The sequence below is a fragment of the Chrysemys picta genome, chromosome 10, assembly GCF_011386835.1.
Source record: "Chrysemys picta bellii isolate R12L10 chromosome 10, ASM1138683v2, whole genome shotgun sequence".
NCBI lineage: Eukaryota > Metazoa > Chordata > Testudines > Emydidae > Chrysemys > Chrysemys picta.
In genome coordinates, this window is record NC_088800.1 from 17,219,522 (window position 1) to 17,240,274 (window position 20,753).

Sequence of the window (20,753 nt, forward strand, 5' to 3'; positions counted from 1 at the left end):
TTATTTTTAAAGTGGAAACCTCTTTACCAAGCTGCTGCTGCTGCACCCTCGGTAGCTCTCACTCAGCCTCCTCAACTCCTCCCCCCTCCTTCCTGTTTCCTGTCCTTTCAGACTCCCAACAGCCAGTGCTCCCAGTTCTAATAATTACAAGCCGTGATCACGATCTGCGGCGGCAATTCGGCGGGAGGTCTTTCGCTCCCAGGCGGAGTGAGGGACCGTCTGCTGAATTGCCGCCGAATACTTGGACGTGCCGCTCCTCTCCGGAGCGGCTGCCCCAAGTACCTGCTTGAGAAGCTGGTGCCTGGAGCCAGCCCTGCTGGGAACAGTGCACAACAGAAAAAAGCTTGGAGGAGAGAGAAGGGAGAGTCTGGAGATACAGAGAGATGGTTTGGGAAGCCTAATAAAGAGGATAGCATTTTTTAACCGTCATCTCAAATGCTTCATCCAATTTGCCTTTTGGAGAAAAAACAAATCTATTCTAGCATAAGATCACATGTAAAATTTCAACTGAAATTGTTTAGTTTGGTCAAAACTCGGGAGGGCATTGAATTGGCTTTATAAAGACTTCAATGAAAGCAAAACTTCCCATTGACTTCAGCGAGAGTGATCAGACTCAATGAAAATCTAATCTCGCTCGTCTATCAAGTCCTGTATAATAAGTCAGGAAATTCACAAAGCCTTTGTATCAATTTTTCATATTAGCTCCCACTATGAAGAAAGGCCTATCTCCTTGGATGGTGTCCACTTACAGTGTTTTGTTTTGGTTTTTTTAAGCCACTTGTTTGACTCACAAAATTATGCATGCTTTACTGTATCTTGCTGAAATAATTTGTGAATGAAGCGTCAAGAGTTTATGGTACTTAGATTATGTTAATCTGATCATCCTATATTTTAAGGACTATGTTAGGAACATTGTACAATTAAGCCTCATAAGAATTAAACATTTTATGTATTTCAAGCTGCCAATGTTGTAAAGAATTACAATCACTAGAGTATTAAAAATAACTAAACTACTCCTAAAAGCATTAAATAAAATTCAAATATTCCATGGCTGTTTTACATCAGGATGTGCTTAGATTGTAAATTCACATGGTGCTTGAGCTGGGGCTGAAACAAGACATGAACACTTCTGAACTGGGGAAAAGTTTTGTTCTGGATTCACTTTTAAACTAAACCATTCCACCCACCTCTCCATTTAACTGTACCAGGAGATGTTGGATCAATTGCAGGCATGCGTTATATGGATCTACAAAATACACTTTTGAATAATGCTCAGTTTTGAAAGTTTTGCCATGTTAACACAAAAAGTTAATCTCCTTGTCTCCTCTCTCCCCATTACCAACCCTACATGTCCACACTAGGGTGACCAGATGAGGGGAAAAAAATATCGGGGTGCCCACCGGCTGATCAAAATAAAGATCGGTCAGGACGTCTGGTCATCCTAGTCCACACTCATATTTCATTATATAGTGTGTATTGAAATAGAAAGTAAAGTGCTATTGCTAAGCTCTGGTTGTGAGGAAATACAGAGATATGGAGTTTCCTAACCATGATTTGTATCAAGTGTTCTGGAAAATCTGCAGTTACCCCATAGTGCAGGGAACAAAATCCGGAGAAGATGCACACACAACAGAGCCAGAAGTACGTGGGGTAATGTGCTATCACACAGAGAACTGGCTAAGTTGACACACTAACTGTAGCTGCCACCGTTACTGAGTTTTAACCATATGGTGTGGCACAAGCCATGTTTAAATTTGACTATACCAGTAACTCAGTTACAAATTATAGTGTGAAGAAGAATTTGGTGTAACAGTTCCTATATCTGTAAAGCTACATAAACACCCACACATACATCTCTACCCCGATATAATGTGACCCGATATAACACGATAAAGCAGTGCTCCGGGGGGGGGGGGAGCTGTGCACTACGGTGGATCAAAGCAAGTTCGATATAACGTGGTTTCACCTATAACAGGGTAAGATTTTTTGGCTCCCGAGGACAGCATTATATCGAGGTAGAGGTGTATTATCAGATACTCACCCTTATCTAAATCCACATTTACCCAAATAATTTAGGTCTCCATTCCATGTAGATGAGCAAAGTAATTAAGATGTTTGCTTTAAAACTAGCAAGCACACAATACTCATCTAATACACAGTTTCATTATAAAACGCAGAGCACATTCATTGAAGGTTTGTTAAGGTTTATGTATCCTTCACCCATACATAAGCTTACATAAAAATCAGATGAAAATCACAGCTTTGAAGTTACAATGTGAAACAAAATGAAATTCTAGGTTCAGCTGTGTTTCAGTTTGAATTTTGGATCTTGACTCAAAACTCAGATGTGAAATTACAGAGTGCAATACCCATCTGGCTAGAAGTGAAAAAAGAAATTGCATGAACTCCTGGGGAGAGAAAACAGGTTAGCACAGTTTCATGGGATTAACTGGCTTCTCCTGTATTGTCTGACTTCCCATGACTACCCCTACAGCATGTTTTTTTTTAATCTCATGCTGTTACTTAATCAGTAAGTTTGACTATTTTCTCAGTCCCATTCTTAGGGCTTGTCTGTACATGAAAGTTATTCCAGAATAGAGCAGCCTATGAATTTAAAGTGGAATAACTATTCCAGAAAAACCTCCATGTGTAGGCTAGCTCTCACTCTCCAGAGCAGTGATAACATGTTTCTGGAGACAATTTCTTCCAGCAATTTTTTGGTGGGATCCTTTTTGGCTGCAGTGAACCACAACTTTTCTGAGGTCCTTGTATCAAAAGAAATTATGGAAGTTGAGGCCAAAACAAGGTGTTGACCTGTCCAGTCACTACAGACATGACCATCCTAAATGGAGGACAATACATACGCCTCAAAAGATGACCCACTATTAAATAGAATATATTTCTCCTCTTCGGGAATGGATGTGAAAGACATTTGACCATGCTAGTTCATTGGATAGTGAAAAAAGCTCTGGGGCTTAAAGAAGGAAAAAGCAACACACTAGAGCACCCAGCTCAAAGGAAAACAGAGTGAATACTTCATGTATTCATAACTAACCTTTGAACTTGAATGTCTGAGCCAAATTCTGAGCTGTGCTTCTCAGGAGGTGCAACTTGGAGTAGCTATAAGCCATTTTCGCATGTCCGAAATTCTGGGCTGCGCTGAGGGGTGTGTCTCACGGACTGCTCTAATTTACACTGATAGTTAACAGGGCCTCTGCCCTGAGGCGGCTTTGACTTCTAGTGGCTTTCCACAACCACTTATGGACCTGTCTATTCTGCACTTGTTCCCTTCAGGAAACTGTAGTCTCATCACCCTGGCTGACAATGGGCTGTGAAGGCGTTCATAAACTACAATTGTTTGTTGTTGTTTTTTAAATAAAATTACCTTATTCTGTTTGTGGGTGGCAGAGGCAGGAATAACTAAGAGGTCTATTGCATGCCTTTCTATCTGGCAGGCTCCTAAATTGGAGAACTCAGGTAGAGACCATATTTATCATATGTTTATCTTTCAGCAGCATCCCACCCCATTAAAGTACTCTGCAGAAGTCCAATATTTGAACAAGAGGAAGCATCACATCATGAATTTTTATACCACTCACCCCTGCTTGAATGTTGCTTAATTATAAACCATAGTCTGAAAATCCCTTGTATGTCTGCCTGCACTGCAGAGTAAAGATATTAAACAGATATACAGTATAATCTTTAGAAATATATCCAGCTATGACAGCTATTACACTGCAGGAAAAACACTTCTGTTGTCACTTTCAACGGAAATTGGATGAGGATGATTCTATACAGCCTCAAAAATGCTTATTATCTCCAAAGATACAGAAAACACATTTGGGGGAAGTGAAATCCAACAATACAAAGTACAAACTCATGTCACTGAGGACAGCTGTGCAAAATAAAATTAGTAATGCTTTCATTGGTCAGAGCACATGCTGAAATAGCTAAAGAACCCAGCCAGAAATAATTATGCTTTTGTTGTAAGACCTCATCAGACTTCACTTAGCTGGAAAGAGCTCTACAGTTCAGTCCTTCACTCGGCTCCTATAACCAAGTGTCACTTAGTCACATTTATCCCTTCAGGCATGGCATTTAAGAAGGTATCATTGCATTCAGGACATAACATTCTTTATTGGTTTTCATCTAATTGTACAATTGACAGTATACAGTAACTAAGGCATCTCACTATCAATTCATTGATTTATCAACCAGACACGCTCTGTGATTAGAAACAATAATGAAGTCACCACACTGATAAGAAAAATTATTAATTTAGCATATTTGCCACTTTAATAGGCCAGTTTTCTAGCATATTTTATCTTACTTATGTCCTGGAAATGTATTCCTTACTGGGCTTGGTCTATGTGATATTAATTTTAAATTGATTTTTTTAAATGTATTTTGCTTGGGTACACACAAACAGGATTTTAAGCAAGACTGTTCCTTTAACAGATTGTCTTAAACTGGCTCTGCTGTGTAGCACTATTACTTCTTCTTTTTTATCATCCACAGCTGCCTCCCAATGGATTTCACACAGGGGATGTAACAGCCGTCTCTTGAGTCCAACAGAACTGACAAACTACCTATTTAGTTTACCTAGGCTCCATGCAGAGTGACTCCCAGAACCTCCTAATCTTTACAACCAGCATCTCTTTTGAAAAGGTGCAGAGAGTTTGTTTCCATATGTTCATGATTCCTCCATACTGCTGTTCTTACCAACTAGTAAATGAATGCCTCCAGCTAGCAGTAACATTTCTATCAATGTAACAGCCCAGCCCACAGGGATCTAATTTACTGAAACTGGTTAAGTGCTACACAAACATCATCTAGAGAGATTAATTGGCTGTTAAAGTTTGATTGCTTTGCAATCCCTTGGTGATGGTTTGAAAATGAAAAAGTGATCTTTTGTCATGATGTAAATACCTTGAGGTATAGCATATGCATGGGCTTTGTGTACATTTTCTAAACACAGCAAGTCTTCTGTGGGGAGGAAGCCATGACCTATTTATTTAGACTGAAATTTAGTTAGTTATATTCATTATGGATTACATTTTCCTGCAATTTATTTAGGAGTAAAGTCTTCCCAGGCTGCAATTAATCCAAATTAAAATACATTTATGCTGATCATTAAAACAATTTGTTGCAGACAAGTTTCCATTTGATCACTTCCCAACGTCGGCAGTCAAGATAACTGCCAATTATCCCTCCTAATAAATACTTTAAAACAGGTACACCAACTCTTGGACGCTTTCCACTCCATGCAGGCTCCTTGATATTATTTGTGGTAATCCAAGTGCTAGGGAGGAGAGGGAGGATTTGTAGCTGCTTATTGGACTATTCTGCCCTTCCTTTCCACCCCGAAATCCATCGCCAGTCTGTAGATAGGTGGCATGTTCTGGCCCTTGCCAGTCTGCGCCCTGAAACATACGAGGAGAGCCTAGTGTAGGAGCTGTCTAGGACTATTCCCTTCCTGATCTGAGCACAGACCTGGGAAGAATAGCTTCTCAAACGATACTATAGTATCTCCCACTTGAGCAGAAAGCATAAGATTGGACTTCTCAGGACTGCATCTCACTACGTAGCTCTACGAAAGAGAGGCCTTCCCCACCCCTTTAACTGAAGTAAAAATCAACATCTTATATTGATTATATTTCAGTACGGTGGAACTGAAAGGTATTAAACAACTTTTGCTTATATATTCTCTCTTTTTTTCTTTTTTAAGAGTGACAAAAGACCAGCAAATTAGAATACTACAATACGTAACCAGCCCTGTCTGCCCGCTACAACCACCAGAGTTAATAATATGCCAGGCTCGGTTGGGACCACAGGATCCATGAGATTAAAGAGTGGAAATACTGGAAGAAATTAATACAGGGCACGAAAAGATCTATTTAGAAGAAAATATTCACAGGCTTTTGTGATGTGTTGGGGTTTTTTTTGTTTAATTCCCTCAAGAGATTAAGCAACACTTGTTCCCCACTGTAATGGGGAAAATCCAGTCTGATTTCCATTCAGCTAGCACAAATGCAAATTACTGATTTCAGTGAATTGAGAGAGACTAAAGGGAGTCCTCCATTGGCTGACCACAGGGATCATTTTCTCCTAACACTTTGGGTTTCAAGTCCAAAGTGAAGTATACTCTTATCCCTCCTTCCCCCCACCCCCACCCCCACACACACACTTGGGCAGTCCCCACCCTAGTCAGGAAAGAGTTTGACCTTCTCCAGGTGCAATCAACCTCAACCCAGTTTGGTTTGTCAAGCCTGAAGATGGGTGGGTCCTTAAAAGGGAGGATCCCTGCGCAGAGCAGGGTAGCACTCTGAAGGAGTAGGACTGCAACTTAGAGTTCCCTGGCCTCTGGAAGCTGGGGTTGCTGACCAGGGCATCACTTGAGAGCCTTGACCTCTCACACCCCATGAGAAAGGAGAAGGCTGTTACTTTTCCTTCCACCCCCCGCCTTTGGTTTCCCAAAGGCCTAGGACTCTGCTTTTTGTGGGTTATAGAAGCGTACTGACTTTTTGTTGGACTACTTTAACTTCCCCCTGCGAGACTGCTGCTACCCTGAACAGCACAGCTGGTTGGCTGTGCCGTAGACTCAAATAGGAGCAGCACCCACCCTCTCTCCAAGGAGGCACTAGAGAGCTATAGCCTAATATACCTCCTTCCAGTTAACTCTAGCAACTCCTTTGGTGGGATACCAGGGACTGAGAAACAAGAATAAGGGATACAGTCTCTTGCCAAAGAACTTGCTGGTACAGCAACTATATATTAAGGTGGAAATTTCTTCCAATAATCCATCAATTTTATTTTCCAGAACAGCAAATGAGGAATTCATATAAAACAGAAATAGTTATAAAAATATGGCCAGCATAACACATCCCCCAATGTTGCAAGAAGAAATGGGGATTGAAGGCTTTTTGAAGCTTTTAATCAGACTTTAAAATATATATATATATATATATATATATATATATAAAAATAAAAACAAACACACACACACACAGTTTAAGAGATTCCTGAGGTCTAGGATGTGACTAACATGTAACGCCTTCATTTAAAAGTGTCAAGTAACATACTGGAAAACTTTAGACTACACTGTTTGATGTCATTCCTCTGGAAAGTCTTAGAGGCTGTTTTAAAGTTTAAGTGAATTTTAATGGACCAAACGAGGAAACATTTGGAAAATAGTTTGATTAACCCTTTACCTGCTGCAGTCGCAGTAAATCCCATTGGCAGGCTTCAAAGGAAAGCCAGCATGGTTCCCCAAGTTTATTGAAACTTCTAAGATTAAACTTTTGAAAAGGTAAATGGAGATGAGGAGATGGTATTACATAGTATTATGTAGGGTGTTTGCAGTGCAAGTCCCATGGCTCTTAATAGGAGCTAAACAAGCAAAATCTGTGAGTACTCGCTTGAAAATGCTTAAGTTTTGTAAAGCAGTTAACCAAATGCTGTATTACTTTCATTCTGAACATGCAAACTGTCATGGAAAACTGGCCCAGGGTGTTAGATTCAGGAAACAAATCAGAGCCCTAAATGAGCCTTACACGCTGGAAAGAGGCATTAGTGAGAGCTCCTGGGATCACCGTTGGAACCCTAGCATTTATTTATGTACTGTAATTGTCTTTGACAACACTATAGAACACAAGGGTTTCAATGCTAGAGATCAATGAAAAGCCACAGCAAATAATGAGGCCTCCCCCATTGCAATTAGATACAGAAGATTCAGATCATTTAAATTCCTGCTCGTAAATTGCAAGATGCAGTTCACTTAAGGTGCTATAAATAGGAAGAAAGGCTTAACAGGAGATAGTCAGGCAACATATATAAAGGGAAAGATCCTAGAGCATACTGTCCAGGAAAGATATATTTTCAAATGAACATAAAGATGTTCCCAAAATGCAGTACCCAATATGCATAGTTGCAGTAAAGGCGGCAGACAGCTGCAGTTCTAGAGACCTATAGCATAAAAAAGTATTGGCATTCTCATTCTCTGCTGGTTAGATTGCAAGGCATAGTATGGCCCTGATCAAATATCTTTGACAAGAAATAGTTGCTGTTAAAGGCATATGGAGGAGATCCATTCAACTGATACCCAAGACTTAAGATTTAGAATAAAACTGAGGAAATTGGGATCCTTTCCACCAGAGGAAGGAAACACTTCTATTGCTCCCCTTAAAGTTTTTGAGTATAATGTGAGAGAATTTGACCAGGCTGAAAATGGTGAGCAAACATAGCTATACTAGTTTTTAAATAATCCAATAGGCACTGGCTGTATTTACCTGTGGTTATGCTCTCCAGCTATTGTGTCGTCTTAACTCAAGATTTTTCTGAAATTGTAAGCTCCATGTATAGCTGTGTGGCGGAGTCAGTGCCTGCAATACTATCTGGCCACCAAATTGCACAGTACCCATTCTGTAGAAGAATACAGCAAATGCCACCTGTCTTCTTTTTCTTTATCCACAACACCAAAGGCACCAACTTTTACCTGCAGGGACCCCAAAACACCAAACAAGAATCCTTTGTTCACCATATTCCCTACAGTGGCAGCTTGTTGAGCTGACCTGCTGCTGCATTGAGGACTGCGACTCTAACATCAAAGCAGGATGGGGAAGGATATTTGTGTGGAGGGTGTAAGCTCATTTGGACCATTTTAAGGTAAAATTTGAGATGTGTCTTGGGCAGTTATGAGTTCTCTCTTCCCCCTCTCCCCCCAAATTTTTATATGCTAACCAAAGGAGGAGCCAATTTCATGAGTACTCTTCATAACATGCAGCTCAGCAAATTTGGGTGGGGAATCACTGCTATGTGAGATGCCATCAATGGACAGGGGGAGGACAGAATTCATTCCAAAGAAATGGGAAGCCAAGTCCTTAAGGAGATTGCACTTTAGTGCGTGAATGTACTTGCCCTCTGTTGGTTTTTTATAGCATGCTCATAACAACCATGGTATCCAACTACTTCATTTTGCAGTGGTAACTCTGGAACTTCAACCATTGTTTGGTATGTTTTCCAGGACCCTTCCCAATAGGCCACCTCATTACAGATGCGGAGGCAGGGGAGCAGTTTTTTTCCCAACAGATGTGTATGCTGCACGATGAATGGACTGGTAGTGGTGTAATGAGAGTGCAAAACTATTGTCCTTGCACACGGGAAAAACTCCTCACCTCCCATAAATTAACCACAGCTTTTGGTATTGCACTAGGCCAGCTATAAAAGCATATTGTACAATGGGTTTTTATATGACATTTGCAGTGCTGATTAGTGTGCCCCACCTTTTGCATGGAACACAAATGCCAAACTGTGCTGCCAAAATATCCATAAATCAGCCTTTAAAGCCACTCTCTCATTACAAAGTCTCTGTAATGTGGCATTCTGAGCATTTTGTGTTTATTGTGTGTCAGTGATTCCTGATAATTTTGTTTCCATTTATGAGTTGATACTGCACACCATATTCTTCATAGTGATATTATGATACAATTATGGAATAATTATGATGCATATATACAAGATAGGTCATGTAGGATGTCATTGGAAAAGTTATGATTTGCTGATTATCCTATTTGTATGCATGTATCATTTTTGTATCTGAAGTTATAAATACTGACTATGTATCTGTACTTCAAATGTAGCTACACCTTGGTAACGCCATTAGACAAGATGCGTTCAGTCTAGATAGTGGGTGGGGAAGGGCCTATTCAAGGTAATGGGCCATTAGGAAAAAACAATAGGCCTTAGGAGAAGTTTATCCCCCACCTGGTGAGCCTTCCTGAGAATGCTACAGATAGCCTGTGAGTAATGGTTTCTATAACTCTACAACAGGGTCGGCAACGTTCGGCACGCGGCTCGCCAGGGTAAGCACCCTCGCAGGCCGGGCCAGTTTATTTACCTGCTGACACGGCAGGTTCGGCCGATCACGGCCCCCACTGGCCGCGGTTCGCCGTCCCGGGCCAATGGGGGCGGCGGGAAGCCGCAGCCAGCACATCCCTCACCCACGCCGCTTCTCGCCACCCCCATTGGCCCGGGACGGCAAACTGCGGCCAGTGGGGGCCACAATCGGCTGAACCTGCCGCGTCAGCAGGTAAATAAACTGGCCCGGCCCGCCAGAGTGCTTACCCTGGCGAGCCGTGTGCCAAACGTTGCCAACCCCTGCTCTACAAGGACATGTGACCAGGCCACATGACGCTGGACTCCATCTTGGGATGTCAGTATTTTTCCACTAACTGGCCTGGGAAACAAGCTTTGAAACAAAGACTTCCCGCTATATAAGGCAGGGAGTGACATCATCTGGGGTTCTTCACTCCCCACACAAGACAATTCCTAGAAACACCTGAGGAACAAAGACTGAACTGGGGGAAGTGCTAGACCCAGGCTGAAGGGATTCCAAGCTGAAAAGCAAGTGTAGCTTGTGCCTTAATCTACAAGTCTGCCTGTACCATCAATTAGGGTGAGAATCTGCTATTCATATCCAATTTAGTATATTAAGCTTAGGTTGTTGTTTTGTTTATTTGCTAGGTAATCTAGTTTGATATCACTAATAATCACTTCAAATCTATCTTTTGTAGTTAATGTTTTTATGTTTGAATCCAAGCCAGTGAGCGCTGGGTGGGAGGGGGAAATCACTGCTTGGTTACCACAAGTATGCATTGTTGTCTTCACTTTGAGGGAGAGGTGGACCGGGTATTAAATCCATATACTGGCCAGATTCAACCAGGGCAGGAAATACTGCTCTGGGATCCTAGGCTGGAAATCTGGTGGTTAGAGAGCCTGCATGTAACTACAGCTGGGCCTGTACTTACCTCTGTGAATGCTGGTGAAAGTGCAGGCCAGAGGGCTTTGCAGCTTGTCACAGCAGTACAGTGTGAGTGGGAGCCCAGGTTGGTGGGTCAGAGGGCTCAGTGGTACCCTAGTTCCAGGTGTCACCGCCGGGGGGAACCAGTCACACAAATAAAAATATTTTTCTAAGTGCCAGTGCTACAAACTACTTGAATCTGCAAGTCAAGGTGAAGTCTTTTCTCCTGCTTCATCAGCAATCAAGTTTCTGTAAATTTAGTTCTGCCCTCACTAATACATGTATCACTCCATTATCTTCAAATGTTGCCAGTCCTGACTGGGGCATTTAAGTGCTGCAATACAATTAATAAATAATAATAATATGAATAATGCCCCCTATGCATTCCCATTGTGGTCAGTGGGGGCACTGTGTAGATAATTTGTCAGTGAGTTCGCATATTTCCTAATGAGGACAAAAACTGCATTTTCTTGACCATCTACCCCCTGTCCATGTGATTGCAGTTGTATAAAATCATAGATTTGTATTTTCTGGTGTATTATGAAAGGACGGTATTGTCAACTTATTGCGAGGGGTCTCCAATGCTAATTTTGAACACACTTTCAGAGCAGGAGCACTCAATAGGGTGTTGGGGTCTGAGCAATTCTCCAAGCCAATTCCACCTCTCATGTTTGACTTCAAGAGAAAATTAGGTTTATAAAACCTCTGAGGAAAAATAATTAAGTATTAAAGAAAAATTCCCCTGAATTTCCACTGCAGGATCCAGATGACTTTGGGTTTGCTTGTTTTATGTTCCCATACCATAGAAAACAAGGGGTAGCATTCAGCATTTATCCAGAGACTGTCCTGTGTAGCATTTTGTAGGACACATACTTTGTCTTAAAGTACTTCAGGAATTAATAAAGGGAAAAAGAATGAGTTTTTCCAAATTAAAACTAAAAAAAAAAATTGGAAATTTCCACTCATTTCCCATCAGCAGCCCTAATTCTCACCAGGATTTTTAATATAACGGCACTGATCTCATTCACACACCTGAGGACAAGCACAGAAAGTCTTAGAACCACCAATTTCATTCAACACTGTCAATAGCAAGAACAGCTCTACTCTGTCCGTGCCAACTCTAAGTCTAGGAAATTCTTATTTTATCCAGACTCTCTCACCCATTCTGAAGTGAGTGTTCAAGGAACCTGACATTTGTAATGAAAATGGATTCAAGCACTTCTAGGAACATTTCAGAAGAAGCTTTCCAGAAATAACCCTGAGACCATTAGGGTTATGTTTCTACTCACCACTTTTAGATGTAAGAGATTGGTCCTTTAGCGCCAGCAGATCAGAGATCTCTAATGAAATATTTCATGCCAGACAGCAGGTATTCGTCTCTTACCACATATAGCATTTATTGTAGTTACTAAAGGAACAGCTGTAATACATTTGACACTATTTATGCAGCATGTTTGGGAGTACAGAGAGCAATAATGCAGGCTTCCAGGTAATTGATCTTTGCTTTTATTATCTTGTTTTCACTAGACAGCTGTAAAAGACTGACTGATATTGTACTTAGCATAATGTCTAATTTATTCACATTGATTCTACTGAATATTGCAACACTTCTAATATGTCACTCTGAAGAATTCAAGGGCCTATATTCTTTATCCCTAGGTACATTTCAACTGTCTACTTACATTTTCACTATTAAAAAAAAACTAACAAAAAACAGGAACTCTCGGGAGGCTGGTTAATGAGATCGTAAGGTCTACAATTGCTTTTAAATTCTATATAGGCACCTCGAGTGATTGCTGTGATTTCTTCAAGGACATGAATAGCATTTAAATCTACTTAACATAAGATTTATTTCATCAGAATGTCTGATTAAAAGCATGCCCTTTCCCTTAACTACTAAAAAGTTTTAAAAGGAACCAACAGTTCTGAAGAACAATACAGGACATTCACTCAGTGGACTCCATTCATGAAAAAATTTAATCAGTATCTCTTGGACCATCATTGTACTATTTAAGGATGTATTAGCGTTCCCATTATAAATCTGGATACTCAAAGTTTAATACTGCAGCCAAATTACATCCAAGTACAATTTGACACAAAAACAACATGAATATGAACTGGATCTTTTTAAACAACCGCTTGAAAACATTTTAAAAACAGTTTTTTCTTTAGTTACCATACACCAAAAACTAAAGCATTGCAGTCAAGGTTTTTAAAAATCAATTTGCCTAATAAGTAAACATTTTGAGAGACAAGGAGGGTGAGGTAAAATCTTTTATTCGACCAGCTTCTGTTGAGAGACAAGCTTTCGCGCTTACAAAGAAAGCTTTTTTTTGGGTCTGGGAAACTTAACATTTTGATGCAATTTAAACTGAACTCTATGAGTACCATTATTATACGAGCTCTTGTCTTGACTACAATGATTCTGCGTAGCTCAAAAGCTTGTCTCTTTCACAAGAAGAAGTTGGTCCAATAAAAGAGTACCTCATCCACCTTGTTTTCTAGAGTACACTATCCAAAACATCATGGTCTTGATTCACCACTGCATTAGTCCAGTTTTACACCAGATGTAATGCTCAGAGTACAAGTCTTCCCACTTATTTTTGTTGATCTCTTGAAGGGTTGCTTCAGGTAGGTACAACTGTATGCTAGTTTACTGCAAACAGAACTCATTCATTTCCCATAGTTGACTTTTTTAATAGAAAATTCTCAAACATCTTTTATACTGTATATTTCATTCAGGTTCCAAATGTTTGAAATCGTATTTTATGGATACATTCAAGATAGAAAGTATGCTTAAGTTTGCAGATGATACCAAACTGGGAGGGATTGCAACTGCTTTGGAGAATCTGGTCATAATTCAAAATGATCTGGACAAACTGGAGAAATGGTCTGAGGTAAACAGGATTAAGTTTAATAAAGACAAATGTAAAGTGCTCCACTTAGGAAGAAACAATCAGTTTCATACACAAAGAATGGGAAGAGACGGTCTAGGCAGGAGTTCGGCAGAAAGGGAGCTAGGGGTTATAGTGGACCACAAGCTAAATATGAGTCAACAGTGTGATGCTGTTGCAAAAAAAGCAAACATGATTCTGGGATGCATTAACAAGCGTATTGTGAGCAAGACACGAGAAGTCATTCTTCTGCTCAACTCTGCGCTGGTTAGGCCTCAACTGGAGTATTGTGTCCAATTCTGGACACCACATTTCAAGAAAGATGTGGAAAAATTGGAGAGGGTCCAGAGAAGACCAACAAGAATGATTAAAGGTCTAGAGAACATGACCTGTGAAGGAAGGCTGAAAGAATTGGGTTTGTTTAGTTTGGAAAAGAGAAGACTGAGAGAGGACATGATAGCAGTTTTCAGGTATCTAAAAGGGTGTCATAAGGAGGAGGGAGAAAACTTGTTCATCTCAGCCTCTAAGGACAGAACAAGAAGCAATGGGCTTAAACTGCAGCAAGGGACGTCTAGGTTGGCTATTAGGAAAAAGTTCCTAACTGTCAGGGTGGTTAAACACTGGAATAAATTGCCTGGGGAGGTTGTGGAATCTCCATCTCTGGAGATATTTAAGAGTAGGTTAGATAAATGTTTATCAGGGATGGTCTAGACAGTATTTGGTCCTGTCACCAAGGTAGGGGACTGGACTCGACCTCTCGAGGTCCCTTCCAGTCCTAGAATCTATGAATCAGATCTTCCCCTCACCCCACATGGGAAACTTTATTGGAGTACAGGCAGATGGAAAACCTATAAAGAGACTCTGCACACACAGAAATGACAGCATCTTACTAATAGCTCTCAACTTTTACAAATATTTAAGTTGAGAAATTTTCCCCACCAGCACTAAAACACAAGGACATGGGTGTGGCTGTAACAGAGAAAACTGCCATCTGGCACAAAAGTAAGCCATTAGAGAACACAGAACATTGCCAATTTACCTCCATCTTCCTTCCTTATTCCCCTTCACTACTCCCATCCTATCCTCAACCACACTCTGTTTCACTATCCTAGTGAAGATTTGTGTTCTCATGCTCTCAGGAGCTTCACCAATGCACACTATACTTAGGGGCATGAGAAAGAAACAATACACTTGGGGCCTGATCCAAAGCCTACTGAGGTCAATGGACTTGGATACATCCCTGGCGCTACTAAGTTTGAAGACTGACAACCAAAAGGCATTCCTGCAGTCAGACTACCCATGGATATTCATAGTTAAAGGAGCACATGTTGAAGAGGGTAGCCCGCAGAACAGAAAATACAAAGTGAGGACATGTTGAGTGTAGATCACAGGGAAATTCTAGTACAATGGATCTGGGGCTGTGAATAATGATTCAGATGTCCATCAACTGCACCTCTCAATGCTCAGCTGAGCTCAAGTTCTGAACCTTGTGAAGTTTGTTCATCATTCTTCTGAACCCTATGGACCCATCCATCATTAGTAAAAACAAGCAAGCTGTGCATGGGAAGGAAGCAACCTGCCCTTTCATGAACATACAAGCATCTTCAGCTTCAGTGCAAAGTACAGTTTGTAGAATTGTTCTAGCCCCAAACCACTAGTAAAAAAGAACTGGAATTGTTAAAAAATGGATTTGTCATGACAAAAAAAAATATTAGTGAGCTTTTTTCCAGCTTGAAAAAATTGTATTCATTAAAATAGGCAGAGTCACCCAATCAGCGACATATGTCTGGAAGTTTATGTACTGTTGCAAATAGCCCAGTGTGCAATTTAGGGGAAGGAGAAAAAACTGAGACAGGTCTCCAAAGTGTAGCCAGTTTGAAAACTGAGTAACATTTAGTCTCTGTTTAGTTTTAACAAGGGATATGAATGTTTTTAAATCAGTATTTCTCTTCCTGGGTTTCAGAATAGGGGTCAAATGCAAAAAAAATTATCTGCTTATTCTGAGTAATCATGGTGTATGATTGCTCAGATCTTTCCTGGGAAATATTGTATCTACATGGCCTGTTTGTTCAATTTTTTCTGTTTACCATTTTTAGTTTTTAATGTTTGCACAAAACCAAAAACATTTTTTCTTAGGGGTTTGCCTGATGGTGCTGCTTCATCTCCATCTGAACTCAATCTTTTCCAGAGCAGTTTGTTCTAATATCACAATGAGGATTGGTGGCTGCACAGCTCATGCAGAAGAGAGCAGTGAAAGAGTTAATTTATACATGTTAAATGTCTGCAATCAGCATTAGCCACAGAACTTCAGCGGTTTGCTTTTGTTTGTATTAGTTCTTGTATTTTTATTATGTGGCAAAGGTGCCTAGAGGCCTAGATTGGAGGTTTTTTAATATATGTTTTGCGTAACTGCAAAAACAAAACAAAAAACAATTAGAGTGATGAGAAAAAGAGGAAGAGTTACTTATGTTGGCTGGAAGTGAATTAGTAATACATCCTTTCATTTAATTTAAAAAAAAATATATGTACCATGGTTTCTTGTAACAACAGCAGGCTTCAAAAAAGGTTTGGAGATTCAGTTCAGGAGAGGAACCCAAAAGCTCAGCTGATTATTCAGTCTTCTGCAAAACAGGGCTGGAAATCTCATGAGAAGAAGCTTGACTGAGATTTCTGCTATTTCCACTTAGGCCTGAACATTTCATATTAAAAAAGCAACCTCTTTGCTTTTCAGGAAACTGGCTATTTTCTGGTGCCAGCCAGACCCCATAAAATGATGAAAAGAAGAGAGTTAGCCAAACTCAAAGGTAAAAGGGAGTTGAAAATAGCAAGTGTAACCCATACACCTCCTGGGTGTGGTGCTCTGTCCCCTCTATTGGGACCGAGATGACTTAGAAATTAATGAGTCGTCTCTACAGCCTCAGGTAAAGCCATGTGGCTTTTAGCTCATGCAATAGAGGCTCCTGCACTAAGCTCCAGAGATGCCAGGTTTGCTCCTGCCCAACAACAACCTGTGTCTGTCAGTGTTACACAAGCTTTGGTGAAACTCTATCTTCAGAACCAAGAGAATATTTTCAATATCTTTCCATTCATATTTGCTTCAATTAAAAAAAAAAAGGAATTCACTTACCTTGTTGTCAAACCGTGTGCGTTCCCTTTCAGGACTACTCTAGTGAATGAGTTTATTGGCAGGCATATTAGCAGGAACAGTAGATTTTAACCAAAAATTAGAAGACATGTGACCTCTGTGTTTAATCATAGTTAAACAAATGTTCTGTTTCAAATACAGCCAATGGACTGTTTGCAAAAAATACACAGCTGAAGATTTATCTGTAGACATTTGGAAAATAAACTTCAAATGACAAATAAGAAAATTGTAAATTGTTTGCAAACAATCCCCAAAAGAGGCTAAGTAATAAAATTATTTAGAGATTATTCCTCAGCTCTTGTAATTTTATTCAAACTATTTTTTCCATCACTTGTCTGAGGCATTACCTCTTTCATAGCAGCAAAGAAAAAGCAATTTGTGCAGGTCTGAGAGCAATATTTCTTTCTCCAAGATTCAAGCTTTTGTGGCTCTGTCAATCAAAGCAAGTCAAACCAGTATGCCAACATGAATGTTCCTCCCCAGCCATCTGCTAAGCAGTCAGTAGTAATATCTGACCATCTTTGCAGAGTAAACCAATACTAGAGATAAAAAAAGAAGAGAGTTAGGTCCACAACTACAGTAGAAAAAAAAATCAAAATGATAAGTCTGATGCTAGAGACTAACATGCCCTCTAAGGCCCCGACCAGTAATTCCATTAAAGTCAACGAAACAACGGAAGCTCATAGATAAGCGTGCGAGCGCGCGCAGGTCAGGGCCTAATTCTTGTGCATGTTGTGTGTGGTTGCGAGGGACAAAACTCCCAGAACTCAGGTTGCGGAAAGGAGCTCTCAAGTCCCTTCCTTTTCCACCTCAGCCAGTGGCCCAGAAAGTAGTCAGGAAAAGTGAGTCCCTGAGCTCTGTGGCCAGATCTCCCCTAAGTATCTATCCATGTGATGTACCTGCCAAAAGGGACTGGTCTCACATGTTCCTGGCTTATGGGGAACCCTAGCTGACAAATTATTCTGTACTTTTTTCTTCCAAAATAATAATAAAAAAAGTTAATCGACAGCTTCCTCAGCATTTACAAAACACACTCCTCATAGTCTGCTTCCAGTGCTCTTGGCCTGCCATAATTTAAAGGCAGATAATGGAGATAAAAATCCACTACCCTGATCTGATTTGTTTAAATACCATGTGTGATGCTGGTAAAATCAAGTTCCAGCACTGCCCAAGGCCGTAGGCATTAGCTAACAACTGAAACTCATACTGGAAACCCAACCAGCTCACCTGTATGTTAGTTTTGTTCAAAATAGGTATTAGTCTTATAAGAATGTATTTAGTATTTAGGCTATGAAATACTTCTAAGTTGCTGCATGCCTTACTCTCACTTGTAATGCCTATAGTCCATGCTATAAAGGAAATGTGCAAGTTTTGCTTTATAACTTTGAATGTTTGATCTGAACTTGTGAACTCAGGAACGGGAATCATCCCGTTCCCCAGTCCATTCAGGAGGCCTATCAAGATTAAATGAGCCATTAAGGAACATCACAATACAAAGGACCAGTGAACGGCCCTATCGCACCATGGAAATGCTACATGCAAGGGACTCACGGATTGGAAGGCCAAATGTAAAAGAAAAAAGGTTCACAAGAAAATTCTTCATCTTTTTTCTGTTTGAACTCTCAGGGACAGAGATTAGATAATGTTTTCACCCAGAGAACCCCAGGGTCAACCTGGGTCCGCCCTGAAAGACATTTTGAACAGACAGATTACTACATTGGTCACCTTTAGGAATCATTGATGGTAACTCATTTGTGCATATACGTTTGCTTCCTTTAACCTGTAAATAGCTCATTCTTTCCTAGTTAATAAATCTTTAGATAGTTTATTACAGGATTGACTATAGGTGTTGTCTTTGGTGTAAGATCTAGGGTACCAATTGATCTGAGGTAAATGACTGGTCTCTTGGGACTGGAAGCAACCTGAATATGTTGTGATTTTTAGTGAAAAATGGTCACTTACAACAAGTCCTGCTGCCTGGGTGACAAGAAAGAATGGAGAGCCTAAAGGGACTGTCTGTGACTTCATGGTAAGGCTGTTATAATGATCCAGGAGCTCACGTTTGTTACTGGCTTGGTGAAATCTAATTATAGAACATACTGCCCTGTTTTTGACAGTTTGCCTTGAGATTGGCATTCACAATCATGAGCCATTCCAGACAGCATGACACCCTGTCCCTAGAATTATAGCCGGGCAAAGTCAAACCATTTAACAATTTATACATGGGGCTTCTGATTTTAACCAATAAACACCAACAAATAAAATCAGCCTTTATCCAATATATTCCTGAAAAATACTGGAAATGGTTATTTGCATTTAAGGGCTTGTCTACACAGAGCAGTTATGCAGCCTATGGCTAGCGTGATTTCTAAAGTGCACTAAGGTGTTGCACATTAATTGGTCTGTGTAGGCCCTGCTGGTGTGCTCTAAAGTATCCCTAATGTGCTTTAATATAGTGCTGTTTGAAACAGTACTACAATAAAAGCACATTAGGAAACATTAAAAAGATTACTTGTTACAGTATATGCTACTGTATTGAGTAATATAGAACATAAATTACAGTATATTCAACGAGAAAGTCCCAAGCCCTCCTGATTTTTGGACAGACGACATAAGTGTTAACAATTGTTGAGCTTTATTGCCACAAACAAACAAAAAATGAAATTAATAAACCCTGAAAAACAGAAGTCCTGTTTACATATTACCTTTCATCCTGAAGGAACCCAAAGCACGCTACAGGCTGCATATATGATATACAGTATACATGCCACATACATACTAATAAAGTGCAGTCAACACTGAAGTAGAAAGCAATACCTAATCTGCACCAACTGGTGAGGATTTGCAGGAATTTTTTAAAACTAGGTTCCTTCTTCCAGCCAGAGAGCCATCAGAAGCCAAAGGGTATGAGTTTCCCCATTTCGGGGTGAGCTCATTATTATTTCATTTTGCCAGTTCATGTGAATCAGAGGGAAAAGACTAAAGTAAAGCAGGTAAGTATCAGTTCCTTGTCTTATACTCTGTAATCAAATACAGTGACTTAAATGTCTCATTTAATTCATTAAAAAGTGATTGATTGGTTTTATTTTCAGCAATTAGCATGGAAGTGCCAATAATATTTGTAATCATCTCATTTACTATCAAAATGCTGACTCCTGCCTCCAACCGGCCAACGATGCCAGCCTCCATCACCCCCTTGTTACATTGTAAAATATGCACCTTTCGTGTTTCTCTCCATACGTTTGGGAGGAGCTCCCTGGAAACATCCACAAAGCTACACTGACAGATGTTGGAAACAAATGCAATTCACCTGCACATCTACCAATGTGATATATGCCATCATGTGCCAGCAATGCCCCTCTGCCATGTACATTGGCCAAACTGGACAGTCTCTATGCAAAAGAATAAATGGACACAAATCTGACATCAAGAATGATAACCTTCAAAAACCAGTAGGAGAAACTTCAATCTCCCTGGACACTCAATAACAGACTTAAGTGGCAATTCTTCAACAACAAAAAAACTTCAAAAAAAGCAGACTCCAACAAGAAACCGCAGAATTGGAATTAATTTGCAAACTGGACACCATCAAATTAGGCCTGAATAAAGACTGGAGTGGAAAATTCACTACAAAAACTAATTTCCCCCTGCTGATACTCACACCTTCTTGTTAACTCTTTGAAATTGGCCACCTTGCTTACATTGGCCTCATTAGGACCACAAAAACATGATTTCCACCCCTTCTTGTCAACTGTTGAGAATAACCCACTTCCACCTTAATTGAATTGGCTCGTTAGCACTCCACTTGGTAAGGCAACTCCCACCTATATGCTGTGTATTTATACCTCTCTACTGTATTTTCCACTCCATGCATCTGATGAAGTGGGTTTTAGCCCACGAAAGCTTATGCCCAAAT

General features: G+C 40.2%; 1 protein-coding gene across 3 annotated transcripts in view; it reads left to right on the plus strand.

The window, feature by feature from the left end:
• Positions 1-20,753, plus strand: part of LOC122174323 (uncharacterized) — a 117,507-nt gene that overhangs the window by 12,582 nt on the left and 84,172 nt on the right. For 2 of the 3 annotated variants that reach the window (XR_010590968.1, XM_065559338.1), the window contains exons 2-3: positions 4,519-4,668; positions 8,481-8,664. The exons of the other annotated variant lie outside the window; for it this stretch is intronic. The gene's annotated coding sequence lies outside the window, so the exon portion shown is untranslated. The remainder of the gene's footprint in view (positions 1-4,518; positions 4,669-8,480; positions 8,665-20,753) is intronic. 3 annotated transcript variants of the gene reach the window in all.